The sequence below is a fragment of the Mustela putorius genome, unplaced genomic scaffold (assembly GCF_011764305.1).
Source record: "Mustela putorius furo isolate JIRA1106 unplaced genomic scaffold, ASM1176430v1.1 tig00003869_pilon_pilon_pilon, whole genome shotgun sequence".
Lineage (NCBI taxonomy): Eukaryota > Metazoa > Chordata > Mammalia > Carnivora > Mustelidae > Mustela > Mustela putorius.
The window spans coordinates 7972631-7985089 of record NW_025422021.1 but is presented as its reverse complement, the minus strand read 5'-3'; the positions used below and the strand labels follow the sequence as shown (position 1 = coordinate 7985089).

The following is a 12459-nucleotide window of genomic DNA, read 5'->3' as shown; positions in this document are numbered from 1 at the left end:
CCCTTCAAGTCTTTCCTCATCAGTTTTGTGGTTCTGAATCTAAAAGCTGCGTGTGGCAAGGTTCTTCTTACAGGCAGGTGTTAATAAAAGGCTCTTGGGTCTGAAAGGTCAAACTTAGCTCTTCCAGAAGAAGTGCGTTTGAGAGTCATCTGGTTTTTTGTTGTTGTTGTTAAAGATAATTTATGGATATGTTTTAAATATGCATTTCCCACAAATTTATTGTGATACACAATTATCAGTAATAGATTTTTTTAGGCTTTTATCGATGTATTTACTTTACTATAAATCAATTATTTTTCTATAAATATCCACTTGTATAAATTACCTCAATATTTAGTATACCTTCCTTCCAAATCTTGCTGTTACCAACAGGAAAAATAAGGAAAAAGCCCTATGTCCTTAGATCCTGATTTGAAACTCTCCAGGAAAAGGACTTCCCACAGATTTTAACAAGGAAGGGGCAAGCTGAAAACTTTTAATGAAATCTAACATGTTCTGCTTAAGAATAATCACTTTTACTCTTCTATAACTGAATTTCACTCATAAATGTTTAAAAGTGGCTAATGTAACACCATTTCCTACAAGGAGAAGATCAAAGTGCTATATTACAAATGCATTATGATTAAAAAAGCCCTGTGCAGCCTTGCTATTAACTGTTCTTTAAACCCTAAAAGGCTTCCCATAGATCTCACTTGGCACTGCATATACAACCTTTGACAAGTAATGTAGACCATTTTTATTCATTGCCTAAAATTGTAGGCAATTATGTGCGTCACACTGGCCACCTGCAAATTCTGAATGCCTGCTCCAGTTGTCAGTGCAAAAAACTAATGTCGGAGGGGATTAATCTAGGGGGAGAGAGTCCTCTTTAATGGCTCCAGCAGGTGAAATGGCCCAGCTGGTTACTATGATGAGTGGCCAGAACAGCTTATGTAGAGACACGCAACAAGATTATACAAAAGAAGGAGAAAACAGTGGTACCATCTTATATTTGGTTCCATTCGTTTTTTCAATTAAAGAAAAGAGAAGAAAATAGACAAAAGGAAGCCAAACCAAAAATAAGGAAGGAAATTAAATTTTAATCATATAAAAAGTATAACATACTGTTGTAACTATAAACATTTTTACAAAACCAAAGGGCCTCAATAGACGATGATCACCAGTGAAGGAATTTCAGTATTTCTCTTTCATTTTAAATTAAATTAACACAATCACTCCAGACACTGAAATCTTATCACATAATCTTTTTTTTTTCTCCTCACACCAACACATTATACTACCAATTAGAAACAGTCAAATTTTAAAGAGAATTTACTCATAATTAAAGCTCTCAAACAGTATGTTCATTAAAGCCACATTCAAACCTTTTAAGAAAAATTTATAGAGTATGACCAAGTATTTGACGAGTTGAAAGTAAAAATGTTTTAAAATTTAAAATTCTTCTTTTTTTACCCAATACTCTCTTCATTAGCTCTATGAAAGACTGAACAGCCAAGAAACGACATCTTAGATTATTAAAAGATGCCAGTTTACTGAAGACAAAACAAGATCCTTCTCAGATAAGAATATCATACATAAATGATCACTATATGGTATAGTTGTAATGTGCTGTTTTTCTTACTTAAGAATTAGTTTTAATTTTAGCAAAAACTTAAAAGATGTTTTAACATTCCTTACCTGAAAAACTTCTAATCAGATGAAAGAAAACATTTGGACAAATTTATATATAATAATGGACTAAAATTTTTCTTATGCTTATATGTATATAAATATATGTATCAACACTTATGATGAGAACATTAAAAGGTTCCAGTTAGCTGAATATAGTTGACTGAGAAAATAATCTAATACATACCTACCCTACTCCTAACAATTGGGAATACAATAAAAACACAAAAACACCTTAATGCTTAAGGCATCAGAAGTTACTTTAAGATTTTATTAATATCCTTAGCAACATCATTATGTAGAAATACAGATGGAGAAGGATAACTTTTGTTTTGATAACTTTAACGAAGTCCTCACTTTCAAAATCCTATACACATGATGACAATTATGTAAAACTTCCTGGATATTTGAACTTTTTGGTTATTTTGCAGTGGTGTGAGTATACTAATTGGAGAGGTAACAGCTTAATGCTTAAGTGTGAAAATAAATCCTAGGTTTACCATTTACCATTTACCAGGTCTGTGACCTATTACTTCATTGCTTAACATTGATGATGACACTATCTACTCCCCAGGGTTGTTGTGAAAATCAAAAGAGATAATGCATATAAGGTGTTTAGCACAGTCTTTGGCACAGAATAAGTTCTCCATAAATGTGAGCTGTTGCCATTGTTATCATGATAGGTGAAAGATTAAATACTAGTCATCTGCAAAATGGCAACATAATCTCTTGGGTACTCCCTTAAAGCACATATAAATCTTCTCCAATATGAATATTGTTCATTAGTCCTTTTCTTTGAATTTCTGAAGGCTTACCAACAATACTGGCTTTCTTTTTTTTTAAAGATTTTATTTATTTATTTGACAGACAGAGATCACAAGTAGGCAGAGAGGCAGGCAGAGAGAGAGGAAGGGAAGCAGGCTCCCTGCCGAGCAGAGAGCCCGATGTGGGGCTCGAACCCAGGACCCTGGGATCATGACCTGAGCCGAAGGCAGAGGCTTTAACCCACTGAGCCACCCAGGCGCCCCAATACTGGCTTTCTTAGTGAAATCTCAATTCAGGTGTCTAGTCTTAACAAAAACTAGTTTATACTGAACAACTACCTTTTAACTAAAAAGAAAACCCAAAGTCACCTTGAATTCCTCACTCATCTGCTTTGACTCTTCTTACTAATAGTTTCACATTTAACTTAAGAAGTGTTCTGTTTCCTTGATGTATTTTATTATTGTTGCTAATAGCAGTTGTAATTTATTTAGGCTCACAGAGAACATGTGATTTGCCTAAATTTCCATAGCCAGCAAATGGCAGAGCAAAGATTCAAATTCAGGTCTAAGTGACTCAAAAATTCATGTTCTGTCTAATCACCCTGACATATTTGTCTTCCTTACTGTTTTTCCAATTGCTCTTTGTTTAGCCTAGCTAGTTATTCCCAAGGTTGTTATTCCAATCCTCATTCTTGATCCAAGGTCATCAGAGAAATTTAATATTCCTCCTATCTGAGATTAATAATACCTGTCAATCCATTACAAAAGTAGTATTTTTCTTTGCATACAATAACATACCTGACTCTAAGACTACATACTAGACTTCTCTATTCTGGTATTCTTCTGTTTCTTAGCAAGAATTATTAATCTGTGACCCATAAACAGATTTCAGGGATTTCCTAACACTCTGAAATTATATATAAAGTTCTATGTTTAATTTATGTGCCTTTGAGGGATGATGGCATATATCTTCCAAATCCTTTTAAAAGGAATTCATCATGCCCAAATCTAAGAACCAAGTTGTGAGTGACTTTGTAGCAATACTCAAATGCCCCCAACACAGCCAATTAAGTAAACGTTCTAGGTCCACGGACTCTCAGACTTGAAGCCCAGAGACACTAACTGAAAACTTGTTGCAGCCAGAGGCTCACCCAAATTCATCTGTACTGGTCAGCATGCTGATAAAAATTCTACACCTGGGTGGCTCAGTGATTAAGCATCTGCCTTCAGCTCAGGTCATGATCCCAGGGTCCTAGAATCGAGCCCCACACAAGGAGCCTGCTTCTCCTTCTCTCACTCCCCCTGCCTCTCTTGCTGTGTCTCTGTCAAATAAATAAGAAAAACCTTAAAAAAAAAAAATTCTAGCTACTACAACGTATAACACAATTTTAGTTAAAATCATAACAGGGATGTTGGAGAACATTATAAATTGAATATATTATTATTCTAAAAAAATGAACTGCTTAAGATAAAAAATACTTAGAGAGAAAAATACATGACCTGCCTTGCTATGTATTAAACCATAAAGCTACAGTAATTAGAATAGAATGATACTAGCACAAGGAGATTTGGATTAGGAACAACCTAAAAAGCGATTAACTGGAGATTTGCTAATAAATTATGGGATATTCACATAACAGAACAGTTTTTATCCATTAAGACTAGCTATAGTTGTATGTACATTTGTATGGGAAAATGTCCAAAATGCTTTGTAAGTGAAAAAAGCAGGTTCAGAACAATGAAATAAAGCTAAGAGTATGAATTTTGCCACCAAAAAGATTTGGGCTTGAGTTCTGGCTATGCCACTTTCTACCTGCGTGACTTTTTAAAAGTTACTTAACATCTCTAATTTTACTTTTGTAAATTGGGATAGTTCCAATTCAACATGTGGTGATTATTAGGATTAAATAAGAAAATACATGTAAAGTAACTGCCTCAGCTCCAGGTACACAGTAAATACTCAACAGGTATTAAGTTGTTAATATTTATGGCAGAATGTATAAGATGATTCCATCTGTGGTTTTGAAACTATATATAATACATACAAACAAATGCACTCAAATAATGAAACTGGATAGATGCCCTACAAAACTACTAGCAACAGAAATTTCTAGAAGATTGGATACCAGAGAAACCTTCCCTGTCTGCCTTCTTTTTAAAAACCACAATGCTGTTTTATTCATTTTTAACCAAAAAAATTATCTTTACAACAGGAAAAAAATGGCAATATTTACAGTGTGAGGGGGAAGGGAGGACTTCATCTATTCACTGCTCACCATCTATAATTCTAAAATTTGATGAACAAATAGAAAAGACCTGGCAATTTATCAAAGTGACTCACTCTTATTCTGTAATAATTATAGCTTCAAGTCTGATACTTCCCTCTAGCCAAATCCACTATCCCAAACCTGATGCTGACACCCAGATGAGCTGATCTGTGCTGGTTAGGTGGCTCTAACTAATACAGTCAACAATGCACTCGGACCAAAATGGGGGTCAGGGCTTCAGCTCAAAATAGTCTGGCTAGGAGTCCAGTAATATAGCTTCTTCTTGCTCCAAGCAAGAGCATCCACTTTAAATATCTCAAGGAAATGTCCTTTTACCAAGGACATTTGTTTTCTCTCATGAAACAGACCTCCTTTGTATATTCTAACTTGATATTAAGATCTGCCTGAATCAGAATATTAAACGTTTGGTGCTCTACTAAATGAATGCTGTTTATGGTGGCAGGAGTACTGATCCTTGACTTCCATCTTTTTACACACTTCAGTGACTAAAACTCCCAGAAATGAATCAACAAAGTACTCAACTAAGACAACTGGCAGCAATGTTCTGCATGGCTGTGTGTGTGTGTGTGTGTGTGCACGCACGCACGTGTGCACACACTTGCATGCATGCACACGTAAGGAAGATGTCATCCAAGAATTGAAATAATAGGTTAATTCTACCAATAACCTGGATAGAATGCATGTTGGTAGTTGTGGGTTTTAGTTATATAATTCACCAAAGTAAACAGTGAGAAGTTAACACAGCAAAGCTCTTGATCTGTCAACCATAAACTAACAACCAGAATGGACACCCAATTCCTTCTCAAGGTATAGATTTCAAGAGGATTTTAACATCACTATAAAGAAGAAGGCAACAATCCTACATGATCCCCGTAAATCAGTTTGAATGGATTTTACCATGTTCAAGGAAGGTGGTAGGGATGGGGTGTGGAGTCCACAAATTTGATTTTAATAAAAAGGCTACTCAATAAGGAATGAAAGGAAGAAGAAAATGATCATGCATGTGTGTGTGCACCCATACCCTCTTAATGAATTATCTGGCATACTTGGCAGAATGCAAAAAGATACAGCACCTATGAAACAGGTGCATAAAGCCATAAAGAGAGAAGATTAATGTCAGAAAAAAATGGATGAAATGTTAAGAGTTGACAAACTAAGAAAAATTTACAAGGAAACCAAAATCTAAGTAGAAAGCAGGAATATGCATGTACATGTATTTGTTTGAGTACCTGTTTTAAAGTTTTTGGGAAATATCAATTCATGAATAACTGCTGGGTCATATGGCAACCAAACTCTTTGTCTTTTAACTGGAGTATACTACTCTACTCTTTCACTCTATTATTGCCTTCTCCCACTGATTGTACTATTATTGTCATATATTTTTACTGTATCTCTATACATTAAAATCATAAAACATTTTATTGTTTATTTTGAAATAATTTTAAACTTAAGGAAAGCTACAAGAATAATTGAGAAATGTCTGTACATCCAGATCCATTAATGTACCATTTTGCCAATTTTGTTTTATCCTTTCTCTGTCTCCACATATAAGAAAATATAGGCATATTATCAGAATTCAGTGACAGACTCAATATGTGAAATGATGGGAAGAGACTGTCAAAGATGGCTAGGTTTCTGGTTTGCATAATCTAATAGATAGTGGTACATTTCACTGAAATAAAAACCTGTGGAAAAGAATCAGGTGTTAAGGAGGGGATCCTTGAATTTGATATTAGATGGGCTAACTCTGAGATATCTTTGAGAACCCCATAAGATATCAAAGTCAGGAATGAAATACATTAGTCTGGAGCTCCAAGGGCAGAAAAGGGATAGAGATATAAATCTGGAAGTTATTTGTTTTCAAACAGTAATTGTAGCAATGGATATGGATGATGCCACAAAGAAAGAAAGCTGAGAGGGGAGAGCCTTGGATTCAATTTTAAGTAATGCCAATATTTAATAACAAAGATAAAGAGGATGAGCCTGCAAAAGAAAAAGAAGTTGCTAGAGGAGGAGGGCTACTGAAAAATCACAATGAGTGAAAGTGTCCACTAGATTTAAAAATGCAAAAGTCACTGGTGACCCTGGGGAAACCTGTTTAAGTGTGATGGGCAGGTAAACCAGATAGATAAGCCCGAGTTATTACGAGGTATAAAAAATAATTCTTTCAAAAGGTTTTTAGCAAAGAGGGTGGTGAAAATATGGTAAATGAAGGATAAGGCATGTAGTATTAGGGAAGAAATTTCCCCTGCCCTAGGATTAAAAAGACATCTTTAAATAGTTAATGGAAACAATCTTGCTTGAAAGGGACAAGTTGTATATACAAGAAAGAAGGGATTATTGGTGATCGAAACACAACTTTGTGAAGACAGTAAAACCTCTGAATATTAAGGGTAAACTTTATGAGAAGTGAGCTTATCTCAATAAATTTAAAGGCAATGAATGGGAAAAAAAAAAAAAAAGAAAGGATGACTAATAGTGTAGGTTTCTGAAAAGGTAGGACATGATAGGATCCAAAGAATTGGAGTAACTAATTACAAATAAGAGGAGTGAAAACTGAGTGAATTCCTGTCTGATATCTTTTATTTTGATCTCTGAAGTAGAAGACAAAAATCATGTGCTGAAGGTAGTGTGGATGAAATAGGGAGTGGTTATAAATAAGAGGTTGAGAACAGGGAAGCAGTTGCAGCAGAGGGCAGGAGGGCAAGTAAGAAACTGATACAGCTGAGGGACCATTGAGGCCAGTATCAATGAGTTTATGGGGATACCAACATGTCCTATTTTAAGTTTTCTCCATCTGTGTCTTCTTGACTATAGGCAAGGAGAAAGTGGACAGGTGGGAAGAGCCAGGAAAGTATGCCTAAAGCATATGTACCAGAGCATCAGTTCGTTTAGGAGTTCGTTCCCTTCAGGGTATATATAAAATTGATGATTCTAAAGTAGTAGGGCCTTAATGAGTCTAATCCTCCAGACCCTTGCCCCAAACACAATACATTCTTTCGTCTTCATTTCGTGTTACCCTGCAAGTCTTAAAACAGTTTCTCATTTCCTAACTGCTGTCCTCAGATAATAACAAAGAATACTGAGGACCAATAATGTGCCAAGTCTTACTATTTTGACACAGTATACCAAACACACTATGGCTTTACTCTCATCTTCGTTCTCTCCTCAAGGATGTGGTACAGTCCGCAGGGTCTGCTGAGCAAATAGTGCTACCCCGAAACAGTCTCCTGGCCAGAACTGGTGAGTACTTAACCTATGAAATGATCTTAGGTGAAAAAAAACTCTGCCAAAACGGGAATAAACTGAGGCAATCAGATGGTTTTTTCTTGGTAATCTGGATCAGGAAATACTAAGATAAGGCATCCAGAGACTTAAGCTATAAAGATACACTGAACAAACATAAAACAGAGTAAATTACATGAAGTGATAAATAGGTTAATTAGAATTAAGGAGAAATTATGAAGAAGCAGAAATAAGGAATAAAAACAACATATAAAACAGCAGATAAACTCTAGTGGCAGCCAAAAAAAAGTAGAATTCTTGTGAAACAGAAATGAAGACCATCTGAGTTACATGAATGGCAGGGCACCACACAGAGAAGGTGCAGACTTCTGCATTCCTGGGTGCTTCCCTGGGCTGATTTACAATTCTACTACAAAAGGACTGCCTATAACACACTTCCCAATCTCAAACATTTTTGGATCTCTATTTCCCTTATTGCCTTGTATTTTAAAAATAAAAACCCACCTCTTTTTTTTTTTTTTAAGATTTTATTTACTTATTTGACAAAGAGAGAGAGATTACAAGTAGGCAGAGAGGCAGGCAGAGGCGGGGAGGGAAGCAGGCTTCCTGCTGAACAGAGGACACTATGTGAGGGATGTGTGAGCTAGGATCCCAGGACCCTGAGATCACCACCTGAGCCAAAGGCAGAGGCTCAACCCACTGAGTCACCCAGGAGTCCCCAAAACCCATTTCTTGAAATAGCTGAAGTTGAATCCATGGTCCTTATGACTAAACATTAAAAAATACAATAAAACTTCTGAGACTAAATCACTGAGAAGATTTTCGTCTTTGGCAGATTTTACCTCTATGTTCACATATTACCAAGTAAGTCAAAAAAATTTCCCCAAAACCTTAAAAGAAAAACAATGATTTGCTTAAAATAGTGACTATAAACTGAGAAGCTAAAATACCTTACAAAGTGTTAAGATAACCATTAAATTAATCCTTTTCAATTACATTTATATTCTCATCCCAGTTCAAGAAAAAGGAGATACTTTACCTCAATCCTTCCCACTGCTGTCTAAGAGCATCATTGCCAAAAATGACTCATTTGTGCTTAGAATATTTACTGTGATAATCATTTCTCTGAAACCCATAAAGTAGTCCTACCTAGCATAGTTTGACTCTCACATTGGTATTGCCATATTAAATTAAGCAACTTGTCATTCTAATTTTGAAAACTTTAAAATCTCTTTCTTAGTTTTGGGGTATGTGTAGTATGCAGATTCCGATAATGAACTACAATAATTTCTAATCACATTCCTGATTGATGCATTTATTTCCAAATGGGTTGCTATATTTAATATTTTTTAACTTTGGGGTATATTTCCATAAATTTATTTTATAAAAGCAATAAAAGTAAAAGAGAAAATTATCTAAGGAGCAAGCACTCATAACTCTCTCTCTCTCTAATCCACTACTATCATTTAGTATTTCCTTCTGTACTATGCTCAATGGAGATCTCTTCAAAAATGTTGTAACTACAATGTACTTGTACAATAATATTCGTAACAGTATTATTCACAATAGCCAAAAATGTAGAAACAATCTGAATGTCCACAGAATGTGGTACATAAATATAATATTTTTCAATCTTAAAAAGGAATGAAATTCTGATCCATGCCACAAAATGGATGAACCTTGAAAACACTATGCTAAATGAAATAAGGCAGACACAGAAGGACAAAAATTATGATTCCACTTATACGAGGTACCTAGAATAGTCAAATTCATAGAGAAAGAAAGTGGAAGAGATGTTGCCAGGGGCTGGGAGGGGGAGGAGGGGTTTCAGTTTGGGATAGTGAAAAAATTCTGACAATGGACAGTGGTGATAGTTGTATATAGTACTGGGAATGTACTTACTGCTACTAAATTGTACACTTAAAACAGTTAAAAGTGGTAAATTTTATGTTATATACAGTTCATCATAATCAAAACATTTTTTCAAGTATAGGAAACTTCTGCTGTAGGCTGTGTCTGAAAAGACGACTAAGAAACAAGAATGGAGGGGCAGCAAAAGAGGAGAGGTAGTAAATGAGCTCATGTGAAATCAAAATGTTTACTAGTTCACTGTCAGGCAAGTTGAGAAAGTGTAAGTCAAGCAAGGCTGAATCACAAAGAAATCTGGGAGCCATGAACTTTATGCTGGCAGTATCTTTACAGGAAGATGGTGAGATCTTTTAATCAAGGGAATAACATAGTTAGATCTGCACTTTCTATTTGTGGAAAACAAGGGCAAGAAGGGCAACGAAGTCAGTTACACTGCAAAAATAAATGAAGCATAATGAAGCCTAAACTGAAAAAGTCATGAAAATAAGAAGGAAGAGATATAGGGAATATTCAAGAGATAAAATCAACAGGATGGTAAATAACAGGAGAAAGAAGAGTCAGATATTGGTTTTCAGTTCAAACAATTCAATTCCATTAACTGAGGTAGAGACTATGAAAACAGAGACAATGGGGAGAAAAGATAAATGAATGTAGCTCAGCTTCACCATGTACTTGTTGTATCTTTTTCTTTCAGAAAATAATCTTTTAAGTCATTTAAGAATAGTTCTCAAAGGATACATAAACTCTAAAGAGGAAAAGAGTATAACTGAGAAGACAGAAGTGAGAGCATAATGTTTTACAGTATACCCTTTTGAATCTTTTGATTTTACTGAAAAATATATTTTTAATGATTTTTTAAAGTTATATAAAAATCAACTTTAAGAACTGCCATAAAAATAATGAGAAGATATCGGCTAACAGCTATATCTTTTGGAGGACATTAATTATTTAACTCAGAGACACTGAGAGGAAAAAAAAGGCTCAATTACCATTTCTGCTTGCCTTCTTTCGTTGTCTAATTAACTAACTGTTAGTTCTATGGATATTTTTAAAGTGTGATAATTTCCAAATAATTGATCAATACAAAATAAATCATTCCTTAAAGGCTTCTATTTACATTTTTCAAATCTTGTCTTTCCAAGTGAAATGTATACACACTTAGGATAGATTTAAAAATCAACTTTGGCTGTGTCTGGTGACTCAGTAGGTTGAACATCCAGCTCATGATTTTGGCTCAGTCATGATCTTAGGGTCATGAGGCCAGAGCCCTGCATCAGGGGAGTCTGCCTGAGTTTACCTCTGACCCTCCTCCTGTGTGTATGCACGCGCGTGCATGCACACCTATGCACACTCTCTCAAATCAAGAAATAAATAAAACCTTAAAAAAAAACCCAACCTTGATCTTAATGCCCTACGGTTAATGCTATATGATAAAATGTCCTCCAAAAAGATAATTCGAAGTCCTAAGCTCTGGTACTCAGAGTGTGACATTAACTGAGAATTAGTTAACATGAAGCCAAACTGGAGTAGGGTGGGCCCTCAGCCCAATTATGACTGAAGACAGAGGCAGAGACTGGAGCTATACAGCTATAGACCAAGGAATGCCTAGGGCTAATCAGAAGCTGAAAAGCCAAGAAAGGATTCTTCTCAGGAGGGTTCAAAGGGTGTATAGCCCTGCCAACATCTTCCTGTTGTAGAGCTTCTAGTCTCTTGACTTTGAAAGAACACATTTCTATTGTTTGTATTGCTTCTATTGTTTCGGTTTGTAGGATTTGTTACAGCAGCCCTAGGAAACTAATTCACTTGGCTAGTTAGGAAACTAGTACCAATAGGAAATGTTTATCACACACCTGCATTCTTTAGTGCCTCAGTTTTACCCCAGACAGCAAGACCCACTATAAAAAGTGACTTTAAGTCAGACTATTTCCATCTTACACTTAGGAGAGATTCTGTTTTGGCATTAAAGGTTCTAAATTCTTCCTGCTTATTTACATAAAAATACAAATGACATTCCAATCTAGAAAATGGAAATTTCATAAGAAGAGTGCCTTGAAATGCTGAATTTTTGAAAGATTATAAAAAAGTAGACACATTTGAATGAATATTAAGGAATATTCAGGTATCTAGTAAACAAAATGATTTACCTAATTTTTAAAATAACTTTCAGGTAGTTACCTCTTTTACAGCCTAGGATCTATGTATAATTAAAGGCTTACCAACCATTTTATACTTTTAGACCATTTGTTAGAGAATGTAAGGAAACATTTTTTTTTTTTTTTTTTAAGAACTCCCCTACAAGAGGGGCGCCTGGGAGGCTCAGTGGGTAAAGCCTCTCTGCCTTCGGCTCAGGTTGTGATCCCAGGGTCCTGGGATCTAGTCCCACATGGGGCTCTCTGCTCAGCAGGCAGCCTGCTCCCCCCCCCCCACCAACACCATTCTCTCTCTGCCTACCTTTCTGCCTCCTTGTGATCTCTGTCAAATAAATAAATAAAATCTTTAAAACCCTACAAGAAATAGTTAATATAATCACATAGGTCTTGGGAAAACTAGATAAATCAGAACCAAGGAAAAATATAAAGCATCACAAAATTAAACTTGTGATCCCCTCAAATAACCAAAAATAC

General features: G+C 35.4%; 1 protein-coding gene across 2 annotated transcripts in view; it reads right to left on the bottom strand.

The window, feature by feature from the left end:
• Positions 1–12459, bottom strand: part of OLA1 (Obg like ATPase 1) — a 175315-nt gene that overhangs the window by 51182 nt on the left and 111674 nt on the right. The window lies entirely within an intron of this gene.